The sequence below is a fragment of the Magallana gigas genome, chromosome 10 (assembly GCF_963853765.1).
Source record: "Magallana gigas chromosome 10, xbMagGiga1.1, whole genome shotgun sequence".
Lineage (NCBI taxonomy): Eukaryota > Metazoa > Mollusca > Bivalvia > Ostreida > Ostreidae > Magallana > Magallana gigas.
The window spans coordinates 32,872,913-32,890,155 of NC_088862.1; the positions used below are offsets into that span (position 1 = coordinate 32,872,913).

General features: G+C 31.4%; 1 long non-coding RNA gene across 1 annotated transcript; it reads left to right on the plus strand.

The window, feature by feature from the left end:
* The first annotated feature begins 14,818 nt into the window (after positions 1-14,818).
* LOC105333018 (uncharacterized) lies at positions 14,819-16,766 on the plus strand. The gene is made up of 5 exons (XR_010710101.1): positions 14,819-14,950; positions 15,028-15,089; positions 15,185-15,322; positions 15,671-15,754; positions 16,548-16,766. It is a non-coding gene; the product is annotated as an uncharacterized lncRNA (long non-coding RNA).
* Positions 16,767-17,243: the final 477 nt, after the last annotated feature.

The following is a 17,243-nucleotide window of genomic DNA, read 5'->3' on the forward strand; positions in this document are numbered from 1 at the left end:
GTACTTCCGAATTGAGAAAAGATGTAAACATTTCCATTGAAAATCTCCGTAAGAAATTTGTTTTCGTTCCTGTGTACTTTTATGAGTGAAAAATGATAATTTTTCAATGAAGATATATTTGATATGTTCATTTACAGGTACGTGTATTTTTATTGAAAATCACCAAAACGTGTTGGAGGCAATAACTTGGGACAGACTATAGAATTTTATGCTTTGTGGAAGTTTGGATCATTCTTAGTAGTAAACAAATGCATGGACATATGTTTGATATTACTTACATGTATTTTGAATATGTTATACAATACAATATGGCGATGTTTTGACCACACATTAAGAAAGCACTCCAGTAGAACCCACAGGGAGAATATTAAAGATTACGCCAAAAACCTCTAACAGAGGATCAATATAGCAGAGATCGAAAAAAGAGAACAGGAATTTAAACTAAGTAAAGATTAATACGATTTAAACTAATGTGGTAAACTCTCTTCTCTTTTCCAAGTATTTTTAGACATTTGCCAATACTTTTGACAAATATGTTTCATCATAATAATTTTAAATTGTTATGAAAAATGGCATTAACAAACTTTTAACCATCTCAAAAATCCATAAAATGAAATAAAAATTTAAAGCAGAGCAACACGAACCACTAAAAGGATAGAGGTAGGATCAGGTGCCTATGAGGAGTGAGCATCCTCTGCTGACCTGATATACATGTACTATATTCCTTACTTATCAACATATTAAACTTTGAGAAAATAAGAAAGGGATTGTCTGACTATACAGTACAGAAGTCAATTATTGGACCATTTTTTTATACGTAACAAAAATGAAGTTTGTTTGTGCGAGGTAATATCAAGTTTTAAAAAACTTCACTCTCAACTGTCATTGCAAGGACCATTTATATAATATCATATAAAAATCTTATATAAAAAATGACATAACAATTACAAATTGATAAATTAAATGAAATAAAAGAAAACTAGAAAGTGAATGAATTTCCCAACCAAAAACCTTTTTATTGGCTAAAGTTGAGTTCTTCGTCATCACGTTAGGCTATGGTTAAGAAAAATTATCCAAAAACATGATAGAAGATAAACATATTTCAAATGCATATAGTTTCATTGATAGAGACCCTGTTGAAGTTATTACAGTACTAAATATACAAAAAAGAATAATAATACGAAAATATCTCGATAATTTTGGATACCTTTTTATAATGCGTCCCTTTCGAGCAGTCCCACATGCACTGAATTAACTTTTTAGTTTCTTAGAAAAAAAGGAACAATAAATGTATTTTCAAAAGACTTTTTTGCATTTTTATTTGATTACATTTAATTCACTCGTGAATTCACGCAAATGAATTTCGAAATATCTATGAAGACAATTATGCATTCGGTTAGCCTGCCGGATACAAAACAGCTGAAAAAGGGGACTTAACCTAGACATGTCTTACTTTACATTCAGTGGCTAAGATATCCTTGTAAATCATGAAAATGCTCTTGGGATTATAATAACAAATTTAACTGCATCACAATGCATCAATGCTGAAAAAAATTAAATGCGCGGTTTGTTTCTGTTTCATAAAAAAGGGTGTACTTTTACTAATGAAAATGAAATTGTATAACCTTTTTTAATCTAACAATCCGGAGTTTTCACAAAGACACCTAATTAATTTGATTGAACTCATTTTCAAAAGCAAACAAGGTTATTTTTTGTAGTTTGATACCTATGCAAGGAAACAAACGTAACTTGATGAAATTTATCTAATGATGAGTTCACAACACGAGTTAAAATAGAGTCGAAATAAATTTTGCCTTATAAATACAAAATGCCAAATATCAGAATAGAAAGATTTTCTGTCTTTTGATGTAATCAAGATTATTTGTTTTTATATCCAGTAGTATATATCAATTTTGAGACACTAGCTAGATCTGTACGAGTTAACCATTTGCTTATCCGGAAGCCCCTGCAAAACCCCATAGTTTCATTGAGTCTTAGCAGAAAGCACGTGTTGCCTTTTAGAGCAATTATATAGTAATTTGTGTTTTCAGCAAGTGTTAAATAGCATTCACCGTTTGCTATGGCCCCAAAACGCAAAGCAATGCCAGCAAAGCGTAAAGCACCCATAGGGACGCCAGCCCGAGCGCCAGGGAGAAAGGTTCCCCGCCATTCCAGAACAGGCCCCACTGCGGACCCGCCACAGGCCCCAGTGGAGGTTTGACCACCACCCTAGGCAATAATTAGTTAAATATCTGCGCGATATCAGAATAGCTGCCAGTCGTTCACATCACTGGTACAAATATGATGAACAATTCCGTCTGTGCAAGGTGTCCAACCCAGCTATGTCTTGGGTGTGATTTACATAATGAATTCTTGCTTCTTTATGTCACCAATCAATCATCTAATTTTATGTCACAGCAAGTTTCTGATTCTTAATTTCAACATCACAACAAACCTATTACACATGGGTCTTCTCAAATCTTAAAACAAGCTGATGTTAAACAAACCTGCAATACTTACAATAGGGGTAACTTCTGCCCTTTATTCCCTGGATGCCGCTTTAATTTATGCTTGCAGTCATTGCGGAGGTAAACATCCCAGAGTTATTTGTGCACGAAAATAAACATTTGTATACATCAGGACACACTCCCATAAAAATTTAGGCACTACAAAAACACTTACAAGGTTATGAAAATGCAAATTTCTTGCTCAATGGTTTTAGTTTTGGTTTCAGGATTCATTATCTGGGTCGTAGGAAGCTCGTAGGGAAGTCTGTATAAACATTTAACCATAGCACTTGAAAAATCAAGAAAGAGTTACAACTCAACAGAGTAGCTGGCCCTTTTCCACAACCCCCTTTTGTAAATCCAAATGTAAAACCAAATGCATTCTGATAATTTTGGCGAAGATTTTGTTTTCCGCACATTTCAGATTACTCATATTCCATCAGAAATATCAGGTGGTATTGGCGAGTTTGTTTTGCATTTCAATGGTAGAGTAGGGGTTTGTAAAGATAAACCTTTTTTAAACTTTTAAAGTCAACACCTTAAACTGATGACTATCGTGTTTAATTGTTGTAGCATGCTTTTTCTATTCTTTCTTTTCTTGACATACATGGTATTTCGAACAATGAACTATTGACGCCTTCTTACATCTATCGGTTTTTTCGTTCATTACATCCATGATAACTTCCTTGCAAGGACTCTTTATTTTCATTAGTTTCTTCACATCCCATCATGTTCTCTCTTTATTTAAAAAAACAATGGAAAAGAAATAATACGAATTCTTCTTGGAAACCAAATAGCTCTACTGCGAACTGATTGTAAGTTTCAAGTTCTGATAGTAATACAAAATGAATGTACGGATAAAAATTATATAAATTTGCTTTTGTTTTTAGGGTTGCCCCCCCCCCCCCATCTTTGCTAGAGAAATATCATTTATGTAAAAGCTATTCTATACATAGATATCATTTTTCTACAGATTACATAACGTAACATTTAGACTGGAATATCATACGTATTGTACATTGGTTTTTTTCCCCTAAATTTGCTGAAATTTGTGTAAGGAATGAGTTTTTTCTGGTTTTCAACCTGTCAAACGTAAATTTGATTAAATGTTCATTAAATCAAGATAAAAGGAAATTAAAATAGTATATTTTTTCCCTCTTTTACTATCATACAAGCATAGAAATAGAATCAATGTTTAGAATCTAACAATGACTACTATACATTTGTTGCGTAACGTTGGCGTAGAAAAATACCAAGTTTCGCAATTTAGAACTGCTGTAGATTAATGAGACTTTATAATAGGTAAAAATCAGAAATATTTTCATTTAAGAATAAAAAAAAATCAAAATATCTTCAAGATATAAGAACATTAGAAGAAATGCGGGCTAAGCAATATCAGTTTTAGTTTAAATATTTTTTTTTGATTAAGTAGTACAAGCTATAAATAGACATTTTGATTTTCAATCATTCCATAGAATCTTCATATCTTAAACAGATGTCTAGAAACGTGTGTTTTATTTGATGCACTCTAAATATCTTTTTTTTGGTAAACATAGCTAGGATAGCTTCTTTGTTATACGAAGAGCCAAAGTCGATTCCTAAAAAAAAAACACTTTGTTTTATTATAAACCATAAACCAATGACACGTATTTAATTTTCATTGTACATGCATTTGATTCATGATTATCCTCTGATGAAATCAATGTATGTCCATCAATGTCAGATTGCATTCATTACTGTTGTAGATATGTACGCAGACAACGCTCGTATTTGTTACTGTATTACAGTTTTATTTTACGCCATAATGTAATGTTACTTGTATATAATAAAAACATTTGAAATTAGAAGTTTTATTTGATTATAAATACGATCACAAAATAATCCTTTTTTCGAATTGAATTTGTACAGTTTTCGAGTAAATCAATTTGATACATGCATATTTTAATGCATATTTTATTTTACATCATTTTCAACTGTTATTAAGGTAACAATTGTACCCTTTTCTTATAATCTGGTAACACGCCATTGATGTTTATTATTAACTCCAACGGTAGTTGAAAACCCCTAAATTTCTTAATTGTTTTGAACAGTAAGGGACCAGTTCTCAACCTCCCTAAAAAAAGACAACCTACCCCCCCCCCCCCACTAACAAAAACAATAATCTTTTACAGTGTCGAACACATATATGTTATTTAATTTAATATGATTTTACGCCGTTTACGACCAAAGTATTATAACGTACGACTCCTTAATTCTAAAAAACTTTATGAGCAATCAAAGTAAATAGTAAAATCCAGTTTTTCTAAAAATGAATGAAAGTTGATTAACAGGAAAAAACTGATATTAAAGTATTTGATAATCACATACTTGTATATGAAATAAACTGCCATCTTATCGTACCATCTGATATATACACGTAAGCATTTCAATAGGTTTAGAAGTCATTCTAAAGGGAAATAATATATAATTTTATTAACAGACTGGGTTTTTTTTCCTATCTAAATCAGAAAGAAAAAACTGAAAGATAATCTGTGAATATTCTTTTTTTTTCTAGTTTCAAATGCTAATCTAAGGTCTTGATCAAAGTTGACGTTATATTGTGTTCATTATGAACAGCTGTGATTGAGGAAATCTGTAGCTGCCTTTTGTCAGTGTTCTGTGATATAACGTTAAATTTCTGCCTGTGACACCCCTTGTCCGGCACTTATTTCCGTCCGAAAGGGATGGCAAATAAAATTGTCGCTTAAACCGTAAATTTCCTTTTACGCTAATACCATTATCTGAACTTCTATATTAAGCAAATTGATTGTAATGTACAGTGCTTGATAATGCTGAACACGCTTTAACCATTTTGTATTGGTCGAAATCTTCAGCTGCGTAAGAAAACCATCCAGCCTGAATCACCAAAAAAAGTATTATAATCTTTTAAACGTACATTTATATCAAAATACGTTAATTCATTTTTTTTCTAAGCATGCAGCTTCAACAAAAAAAATAATAGAAAAATAAACAACAACGACGTTTTCACGTTTTTCTCAAATATCAACTTTGATTTTTGAAACTTGGCAGTTTTGTTGTTTATGTGATAATCGGAGTTCCTAAGATTACTTTAACAATAACTTGATGTATATCAATTTCCTATAAACACATTACGCATCCACTATATATTCAAGGAAGAATATTCACTGTATATAATGTTAATGAACGGGTTTTTTTTTCAAATTATACCGTAATGAGGATATTACTGATGTTTTAATCATTGACATGACATAGATACATTTTTGAAATGAGGCGCAATGTTTTGCATTCTTTTAATATTGCTGCTTTTCAATATGACAGGGTGAGTAAATTATTCAAATTATTTATAACAAATGAACACTTGCGAAAAGATATAGTAAATTTATTTATTAGTAGAATTGAGGGTAAATGTTATGCGGATCACAAGTGGGATTATGAAGAAGGAAAATGCACGCGTAAGTACTGTCTGTATTTACACAAAAAAGTCTTATTACTAAGAATTAATAGCGCAAATTATATTTGTAGAATAAATGCATTAATTGTTTGTTTTACTTTATATGTCAGCCTGTCTACGTGGATATTTTGGAATAAACTGTACATCTGAATGCCTGCCTCCATATTATGGATTCAAATGTACATTCAAATGTGACTGTTCCCATCACGACTGTCATCACATTCATGGCTGCATTCAAAAAGCAGGTGGTGAGTTTTATGGCCAAATTTGATAATATATATATATGTTCTTTCAATATATCAAACAATTTATTCATACATGATATTAATAAATTTTACGATGAAATTTAATCCTTAATTACAAAGACAGTTTAAACAGTGTGTTTTTTATATTATATTTTGTCTAATTGAAAATCGAAATACAAACCTTTAAAATGAATGCAATTTTTGATTGATTACAAATTATATTTTGATAGATTCTTCAAATGCCTATGGAAAACTTAAATCGTTGTCAATAACAACAAATGGAAACAACTACTTAGATGGTACTAAAATTTTCACAATTAATGTTAATCTCTTTATTATTTGTTACATGTAAAAAGACATTTTGTACATATATGAAGAATTTTTTTTTAAATAAAATGAAGTAAAGTTTTTCATGAACGGAAGAATATTAAAAGGCATGAATTATTGACATACCATTATATTCTGTACATTTCATGGCTTTGAAGGGCTAATAGTATAAGTATGAATCCAACTTTTGAATGAGGGGTCCTGCTAAGGTGTAGAAAAATTAAGAATCATTATTTTCCTATCCAAAGTTTATATTTGATCATTATCGAGAAACACTATTGAGATGAATTTATACTCTTTGTTAAGATATATACAAAATATATACAAACATATAAACAAAATTTTATGATAAACGCGATGACTTCACTTTTTTCATAGTCAACAGTCCTTATTTATGTAGCAAGATACCTGCATATGGTGTTTTGTCTTTCGGTAAATTCGAAACGCAAGAGCATGATCTTTATATGAACAATGTTTAAGGCGAGGCGAACTACAGACAAACAAGTTGATGAAACAGGACAATCAACAGTCTCGTTTGATTATCTTTTCGTAAGTTCTTTGGTCGATACAACGACCTTGTCAGCAAATACAATCCTATACTTGGTCGCCTGCTGACTGACGTTTTTCATTCTAATTGTTAGACCATAATTAATCACCCAATATTGTATGGACTTTTCGGAGTTTTTTCCCCCCGATAACGACAAAGAGCACACGACGGGTGTAACCTGTCAGCAGAGGATGCTCACTCTTCCTAAGCACTTGATTCTATCTCTATCATTTTTTTATTTTCGTGTTGCTCTGCTTTGAATTTGTATTTCGTTTAACAGATTTTTGAGGTGGCTGACGATTTAATTTTGTCATTTTTTTTATCGTATACCTATATCTATATTTTATACATAAATCTACACTTTTATTTTTAATTAAATCCAACGTTATGTGTATTCTCGTGAAATTGCTTTAATTATTCGTATATTAAGGTCATCAAGATTGTTTGACCTATCTTAATATGTATGATATTATATATTTATTAAACGATTTTAATTACAGATAGTAATGGAACTACAGTAAAAAAAGATGACAGCATCAACGACCAAACTCTTACTAGTGAAACAGAACGTTGGATGCGCCACGTTATGTTTGGAATTTTCGGATTAGCTGGACTGTTGCTTTTTGTTACAGTGATTTACATTTATAGTCTTAAACATCAGCAAATTAAACGCCCTGCTGTTGCTAAGACCCCTTAGCATAATCATGTCCTGGTAATGTTTGTTTCTTTTGGGGTTCATATTATAGATTATTTGTATACAACGAACGCTAGTTATTAATGTAAACCAAAGAAAACATTTCCTTGTCTTATATTGTCTTTCATTTATAAAGTATTTATAAAAAGCAAACAATGGAAGAAAAAAATATGGAAAAACCATGCCGAAATAAATCCCGGAAGATTATTTTTCGCAAAGCTAAAAAACATACATGTAAGTTTTGAAGCATTGTTTGCATATCTGAATACGGAAAACAAAATCAGTGTAGGCTTACATTGATAAACCATTATTGTGTGAATAGCCTTATTAACCGTTAAAAGATCGCTGTAATTTGATTTTGTTAGTTTGTATGTTTAGTATTGTGTATGTGTGAGGTATCTTTTTAAATTTAATTTATATTATATCTAACTTTTTTTATAAAGATATGACAAAGTGTGTGTTATTGAATGTAATTATTTATTCTCCGTGATCCTAACCACGCTTTTCTGATCACATTTTGTCTATCGTCCGTCTGTCCATCCGTCTGCCAATCTGTACGTACACTTTCACATATTTAATATCTTCTCCAGAAGCTCTGGCCTATTTCAACCAAACCTGGTACATTTGCAACGCACCATAAGGTGAAAGGGATTCAAAGTTGTTAAAATAAAGGACCACGCTTTTTTGCAAGGAGAGATAATCAGGAATTATTGAAAATTTTATTATAAAAACTTCAAAACTGTTTTCCCGAGAATCATTTGGCCAGAGAATTTTTATATGGAGGCAGTCTCAGCTAGTGAAGATTCAAAGTTGTAAAAACCATGATCACCGGGAGTTGTATGGGCCACAATGAGGGGTTTGAAGTTTTACATAGGAATATATAGAGTCAGACTTTAAAAATCTTCTCCGAAACTAATCAGCCAGGAAAGCTGAAAATTCAGTCGAAACATCCTAAGGTAAAGTAGGTTCAAGTTTGTTAAAATCATATTTACCGTTGTATGGAGGGGTCACAATTGGGGTTTGAATTTTTACATATGAAAATATAAAGTAAATCTTTCAAAGTCCTTAAAAAAACGAGTAAGCAAGGAAAGCTGAAACTTGTGTGGAAGCATCCTCAAGTAGAGTAGATTCAGGTTTGTTCAAATCATGATCCCCTGGGTAGTATTGGTTGACAAGGGGGCGGAGTGGAGGGGGGGGGGTTACTTGTGCATAGGAATACATAGAAAAAATATTTTAATATCTACTCAAAAACCGATTCTAGGAAGATTCAAGTTTGTTTAAATCATAAACAGCGGGGTTAAGATGAGGTAAAAACGGGGATCGGGGGTTGGGGAATTTTTTTACACAGGAATATAAAGAATTAATCTTCTTCTGAAATACCATTTGCCTAGAAAAGCTATAACCCAAGTGAAAGCAACCTTAGGTAATGTAGCATCAAATTCGATAAAATCAAATCTTGAGGAATAGGGTTGGGCAATTTTGCAGATCCAAATCAAAAAAGAAAAATATTTTAGTCCACAAACCATAAATATTAAAATATGAATGGTTTTACCTGTATGCAAGCATTTTGACATTTTGCTGATTCTTTAAAATGGTATGGAATTTAGCCCCGGGCGTTTCTTGGGCTTCACAAGGAGTTTAGAGTTTGAGGTAGGTTTATATCCCATATATAAACAATTGTTAACGATCTTCTTAAGATGCTCAACAATGCTCAACATGTGATATGACTATAAAATTACGCTGTTAATTTGTTCGCCATCAAGCTTTCATAGGGGTAGTGGTTTAAAAGCGGATGGCGTGCATATTTGGTACTTTATTACAGTTTCATCTTATTGTAGTTCTGTTGGAATTCACAAAGGTACTAATTGCGAGCGCAATTACCATTATTACCATTCAACAATTGTTTTTTCCAAACTAACGTTGACTCGTTATATCCTGGAGAACTTGAAATAAAGGAATACCACAGAATTTACGTCATTTGTTTCATATTTAGATATTTTACTGGGAAAATACATTATTGGTAACCTAACAACTTAACTTGATGACAAACGTGATGACTTCAAATTTCTTAATTATGTAGCAATATACCTACATAACCTGCATATGAAGCTTTTGTCTTTCCGTCTATTCGATACGCAAGAGCATGTCAACATGTACTGTATGTAAAATATTTAATAAAACAAAGTTTTATATTTTTATATGATATTTTCATTTGATTAAACAATGTCTTTATAAAAAAAAACTATCCTGATTCAAAAATAGATTTCACCTATATAGTAGTAACTCAGTTTGATATATGCATTTTACAATTAACCTCACTTAAAAAACCTTAAGTTACCATGTTAATATGTACGTCATAACAATAACAGAGTCTGTTCAAATCTACCTCTTCTCAGATAATACGCAAACTACGTTCACCTCTTTCGGCAAACGTAATAAATATTCTTGCTAGTTCTGAACATATTAATATCATCAAACAACCCTCTTCGAAAAACACCAAATAACAGAGGCTTATTCCCCAACATAAAATTCCTGTACTGTGTTAAACATAAAATTATATGTACATTAAATAGCACTTGATTGAATGCCGCTTAGGACCAGAGTAGTGTACTATACAACTCCTCAATTCTATAAAACATTAAATAGTAAATTTCAGTTTTTAGGTTTCCTGAGTCACTCAGGTGACCTATTGCAATTGGTCTTTTTCCGTCGTCGTGCATCGTGCATCTGTGCGTTAACAATTTTACTTTATTAATTTCTTCTTGAAAATTATAAGGCCAATTGTTACAATTTTTAATGTGAACCATCTCTTTGGTAAGAGGAATGTAAATTGTGAAATTTAATGGCTCTACCTCCCCCGGGGGCCACAGGCAGGTCAAAATATGCAAAAAGGCCATCTTTTCAAAAATCTTCTTCTCTTCTACCACACATCTGAGTAACAAACTGAATACATAGTTATGATGTCCATGAAGCCCTTTACCAAATTGTGATGTTCACGAACTCCTCTATCTAAATTGTGAAATCCAGGGCCACTGGCACCTGGTCAGGGGTTTAGGTTGTAGGGATTGGGGGGGCCCTATGGTCATATAGTGTTAATACACATAATGTTTAAAAATCTTCTCTACAGCCACAAAAAAACGGAATAAAAACCAACTGCATATTTAGAAAAAAATTATCCTGTCATTTTTAATAATATTTCATTTTACCTGCATGTAAGACAAGGGTTATGGCTGGTAAGATGGGGGGGGGGGGATGGAGGCGGGACTTGTGATATGTATTTGTGAATTATGTATATGTATTCCGCTTAGGAATTTCAATAAAAGAAATGAGTTTATTCTCATGCTTAGAGGAGAAAAAAAATGAAGCTGTCCATTTAAGTCATCGATATGATATTGTGAAAGCATGTGAAAAGTGTTCAGGGAAGAGGAATATGACAGTTAATGGAATAATTTTCCCTTGCTTCTTCATTATTGATTTATCTTCCTTTGCTTGAAAATAATTAGTAGTTTATCATCAAATATAATGTAATTAAGAAGTCGCATGATCAAAATAGTTATGATAGTATTTCAATCATTTAAAACAAAAACAGGGTTTTTTTTTTTTTATAAACAAGTAGAATCATTTATAGTTAAGTAACAAGAAGTATACTAGCCACCCTGTTTTAGTTTATCTATGAAAACATATAAACATAAAACCTATTCTGAAAATTAACATACCGGGAAAAAATACTTTGAATGGAAGCTGTGCACCTTTTTCAGTAGTACACTCTGCTACGAGATTAAGGCCTTGTGCCAAACTATAGGAATACGAGTCCTTTACAAAAGATTTCAGGCAGGGAGGTGGATGTCATTACAATTTTATAATTTTTTACTCCAAAATGAAACTCAATTAAATGCTTTTAGGAGACAATTTTGTGTATGGGCTATGGTACTCAGATGACTGTTAAGGCCTATTGGCCTCTTGTTTTTAAAAGTGAATTTAAGTGGATTTACAGGAACAAAATCATTTAAAAGACTTAAAAAATCATGTACTTGTTAATGAAATAAACTGTCCTCTCATCATACAATCTGACATACTTACTAAATAGTTTAATGCTACAAACGGTCTTTAGTCATTACATGGGTAACAATTAAGGACTATATTAACAGTTTGCTTTGATGAATCAGGAAAAAAAGTGAAAGATAGGCAGTGATTTTTTTTTTATTTCAAATGTAAATCTAAGGTCTTGATACAAGTTGACAGTATATTATGTTCATTATGAACAGCTGTGCTTGAGGAAATATGTAGATGCCTTTTGTCAGTGTTCTGTGATATAACGTTAAATTAAAGTTTTGTCTGTGAAATCTTTTGTCCGGCACTTATTTAAGTTCGAAGCGGAAAGCAGATGAAATTTATCTTTTTATCTTATTATGAGAAATTAAGATAATTGTAACTTCCTTAAGTGTAGTATGATATTTACATTCTCTGTGTATTTCCTCCAAAATTTAAAAAAAAAAACTGATTGTAATTAACAATTCTGAAGCTAACAAACTATAACAATATATACGAGGGTCAATCATAAAATACGAAGACAATTAGGCTGTCTATCATGAATTTTTCATAAAATTCATAACTTACAGATTATGTTATGCAACAACACATATTTTATTGATATACGAAGTTTAATTCCATTTGATAATCAAAGTACTGAAGTACTGACGGGAGTTGATTTTATCGATTATCATTTATTTTAAAATCAACTTATCTTGCATGGTATTTAGTTTATAGTCTCTACTTGAATTACGCATTTTTTATTATATGAATTTTTAGACTCTTCCGACAAGAATTTCGAGAAACCCATATCGATCTGAATCATGTTGTGTAATATTTAAAGATAGATTTCAAACTATGTATTAGTAATCGAAACGTATGGATCCAGGCAATATTGATATCGAACTCTAGTCTCGTTCAACCAGGCGCTCGGCTGTCTCCATTAATCTCCGACAAGCAAGAGAGCCTCTTAGCTTGTCGGAGATTTACGGAGACAGCCGAGCGTCTGGTTGAACGAGACTTTATTAAACTCAAGCGTAGGAACACATAAGACTACAAAAATATCTAAATTGTTCGTATTATATAAAATCTGACTATTTTCAAAGTGTATATAGATAAATTTCCTTGAAAAACAATGCTTCAGCATACATTACATCGAATTTTCCTATTATGTTCAAGAACTAAGTCTTGTCAGCGGTGATGATTTGTGCTTAGGTCCAAACACTGTTTCACTTTCGGTTTGCCAGAGTAACTGCATAGGAGAGTTGATTAAAATCAACTCCCAAAAAGGTATTTTTGTAACCCGATTTTAAAATCAACATGTTCTGTTACTACAGCGCACGGTTACGTTGAAAACACGACGCCAAGGTGACGCACGTACATTTAATAGAAATATCACCTTAGTCTGTTGTGCTCTTCACCAATCAATTTAATTCGGCACTATATCACTTGACGTCTAACTTGTTCACATTTGTTCAAAAATCATTAGTTTGTTCCTTAAACTTTTCTTATTTTTTACCGTATGTCTCTTCGTTTACAGTAAGAAAATCCCTAAATGTCAGATAACGTTTCTCTTTCGTTCTGTTTGATGTCCAAAATACAGTTGTCACAACCCCCACAAAACGTGTAAGAGTTAAACATGATTGTGAAAATAATTTTTTAATTATTTTTTCCACCATTGAGCATTTTTAAAGTTTTTATCGGCTTTTTCCCGAGTTAAATATATACTGTTTATATTTTTCGTTGCGCCGTGACGTCCGGCGACGTCAATGTTTAAAGTCAATTTTAAAAAGGACTATCTGTCTTTAGTTACTAACATCTGCTTAACAAATCTATGTATCCTGTCATTATTTGGTACATATAATATCATGACAATTCTAAATTTTAGGTTTCAATATTATTTAGTTTAAGCCCAATTAATGGAGATATTACTTTCAACAGTATACGGTTTATTGTTGACAGAACACTAAGTTTGACCGAGCGCCGTGACCTCGTTTTTGCAGGATTAGATTCTAAATTGTTCTTACAAATAAAGGAATATATTAACTTTTTTTTTATTTCAGATTGTTGGAAACAATTGTTTAATTATGTCTACAAAATTTAGTAGTTATATGACGTTAAATAATATAGCTATGGCAAAAGTCTTAGTATTTTTGATTGGCCCTCGTAGCTATCTAACTAGGGAAACTGACAGGGCTAAAAATCTACTTGCACTTACCAGTTTTTCTATAAGTCGAAACCTTCAGCAACATGAGAAAAATATCCCACATGAGTTATTAAAGAGAGTATTTCCTTATTAAAATGTGAATATATGTTATAAAATACTTTTATTTGCTTTTGTAAAAAATGAAAGCTACGAAAAACGAATACATTTAGATAAACACATCTTCAATTTTTTTTTTTTAAATATCAATTTTTATTTTTCCGATTAGTGTTTCGATTACATACTTGTAAATTTCATATCTACTTAAAAACTCCTTTATCTATAAAACAATGAAATTTTAGTAATTTTAAGGAATTTAGAAAAGATTTCTTTTAAAAAAAAAATGCCGTTTTGACATTTTTGCGAAATTGCTTAATGTATACCGGAATGTCTGTGTTTATTTCATTGAGATGGCTCGATCGGCGTTGCCATTTTTTAGCTTGTAATAATGTCCTTAAGAATAAGAGCTCGTACCAACCATTGTCATATTTCGGTGAACTCATTCCGGTCGGCAGATTCTAGATCTGGAAACGAAAAAGATTCAAATATTCAGTTCTATTATACAATTTTTTTTTATCTCAAGAACTGCCTTACCGTAACATTAGTACCACTGCATGCATGGTGTTTGTGTTGTATTTGGAGTTGTTTAGAGTACTTTAACCTTCCATGTATTTCAGTTTCCCACAAGTGTTCATGAAGGTTAAATGACTTATATCTCTAATCTACTATCTAGCATTTAATTACAAGGAAGAATATACCATGCTTAAACCTTCATAAACGTTTTTTAAAATTATATCGGAACAGTTTTATTTTATACTCGGACATGCAATCAACACACTTAGAAAAAGAGACGCGATGTTCTGCATTCTTTTAATAACACTGCTTCTTCTGATGGTACAATCTGCCAAAATGAATGCCTTTAGAGTGTGAGTAAATTATCCAAAAACTATGTAAGAATGTTATATCAGTGATTGCTTTCAGATTTCTTACTTAAATGTATTAGTAGAAATGCGAGTGACTGCTTTGCGGATCATATATGGGACGTTGAAGGAAAAAAATGCACTCGTAAGTATACTTGACATTTATAAAAATTATATTAGTTTGCGAAATTAAAACAGTCATTCTCAAAATGAAATACGCCATACATAATTTTTTTTCAGCCTGTCCTATAGGATATTTTGGGTTAAGCTGTACAACAAAATGTGTGTACCCATATTATGGTTTGAAATGTGCATTCAATTGTTCATGTCCTGAACGGAAATGTCATCATATTTACGGCTGCAACCAAGGACTAATCGGTGCGTTTTTTATTGTCTAAGAACTCATTAAAAATATATCGTTATGTATGTTTTGTATTGTTTAAAAATATGTATTTTTAAGCTTTTAACTTAATATCGTTCTCTTAAAAGAAAATATCATTAAAACTATGTACATCTAATCAGTTCAATTTTCAAAAAACTGTATATCTCTCATTTTTGATGTCCGTTATTCCTTTAAAGTAAACACATGATAAAGGTATCACATTTGACCGTGTGAGAATGTAACTTTGTATAAAAGAAAGGATACAGTGTTTCATTCTAAATTATCTTGTGTCTAGTTGGAGCTAAGATTCCCAACCATTAATTGGATATTAATTTTGTTTTTAGATACAACTATTAAAGATTCATCAATAACCTATGAAAATTCGACTACATTGTCTTATATAACTATTGGAAACAGCAAATTGAAAGGTAATAGCGAAGTTGTTAACAACTAACAAACTACATGTATTTCGATATTTGTTATCAACATTGTTATTTTTTTATTGTATATATAATATGCAGAGGCTTTGGTGTGCTCGTTAAAAAAAGAACAGATGCGTAAATATTTACATATTCCAGTGTGTTTGTCTGTGCTAACATTATTTTTTTTTTTGGTAACTTATGGTCAAATACAGTTAGTTAATGAAGCGTACTAATGGGACACAAGCGTAGTTCCCTTATTCGTCCGAAATTAAAGTAACGTAAAAATGCAAGTAATATAGTATTTGATTGAACAATAGCCGAATTAAATAAATATACATGTACATGTAAGTAATAAGGAACCATACTTTAAATGTTATCAAGTGATCGTATACGGTTGGGCGTGATCAAATATATCATAATACCTTTCGGACTTTATTGGATTTTATCACACGCCGGCCGTACTCGATACTTTCATAATATTCAAAAATCAATTCTTAATTCCGTAAATTGATTATGATCCATGAATCACTTTATCATTTTCGTTGTTCAAGGGTTTCGTAATAATTTAAGTTTCCAACTCGTAGATGAGGAAAACCCATAATGTTAACAAAAAACAAAATTTAAGCCGGGCAGCATACCTCAAATTCACAGTTTATCAATATACATTGGTTCTTGAACTCATGTTCATTGTCAAAATAACTTATCATATTCCCGTCTACTCTTCATCATATATACATAATTTTACATGGACCTTAAAAATAGGCTACACTAACGTACCAAGCTATGTTTTTATTTACAGAAAACGATGACCTTACAGTCAGCAAAGATAACAGCATCATCGGCCAAACTGTTACCATGGAAATAGAAAGTAAATGGACACGCCCCGTTCTGTATGGAATATTCGGGCTAGCCGGACTGTTGTTTTTCATTACACTGGTTTATATTTTTACACATGAACAAACTCAACGACCGACTGTTGTTGGGGTCCCTTAATTTACATATTAACCATATCCGATTAAGACAGCTACTTTTTGGGGGTTCTTTTTATTAATAAATTAATTGTATTTTTTGGACGCTAAATATCAATATAAACTAAAAACAAAGTTAACATGTTCTTTTCTCAAATTGCCTATAACTTCAAAAAATGAATTTTACGAAAAAAATAAACACTGGGGAAAAAAATGAAAAATAAAAAAGGACAAAACTATTCCCGGAACATTATATTTTGCAAAGCTAAAAAACTCAGTTATATAAGCATTCCCTAAAAACAATGTTTGCATATCTGAATTTTACTTAAACTATTTAAGAAAAAATATAAACATTTTGTAGAAATATTATCTAACTCTTTAAAGAATGCCGATTGCCGGATTTCGATTTTGGATTTTAAGTCGTTTTATGTAGATATGCGTTAAAGATAGCTTAATAAAATTTATGATAATTACCGCAATATTCTCTTGTCATTTCTGCCATTCTATCTACAAAACTGTTGGCATTC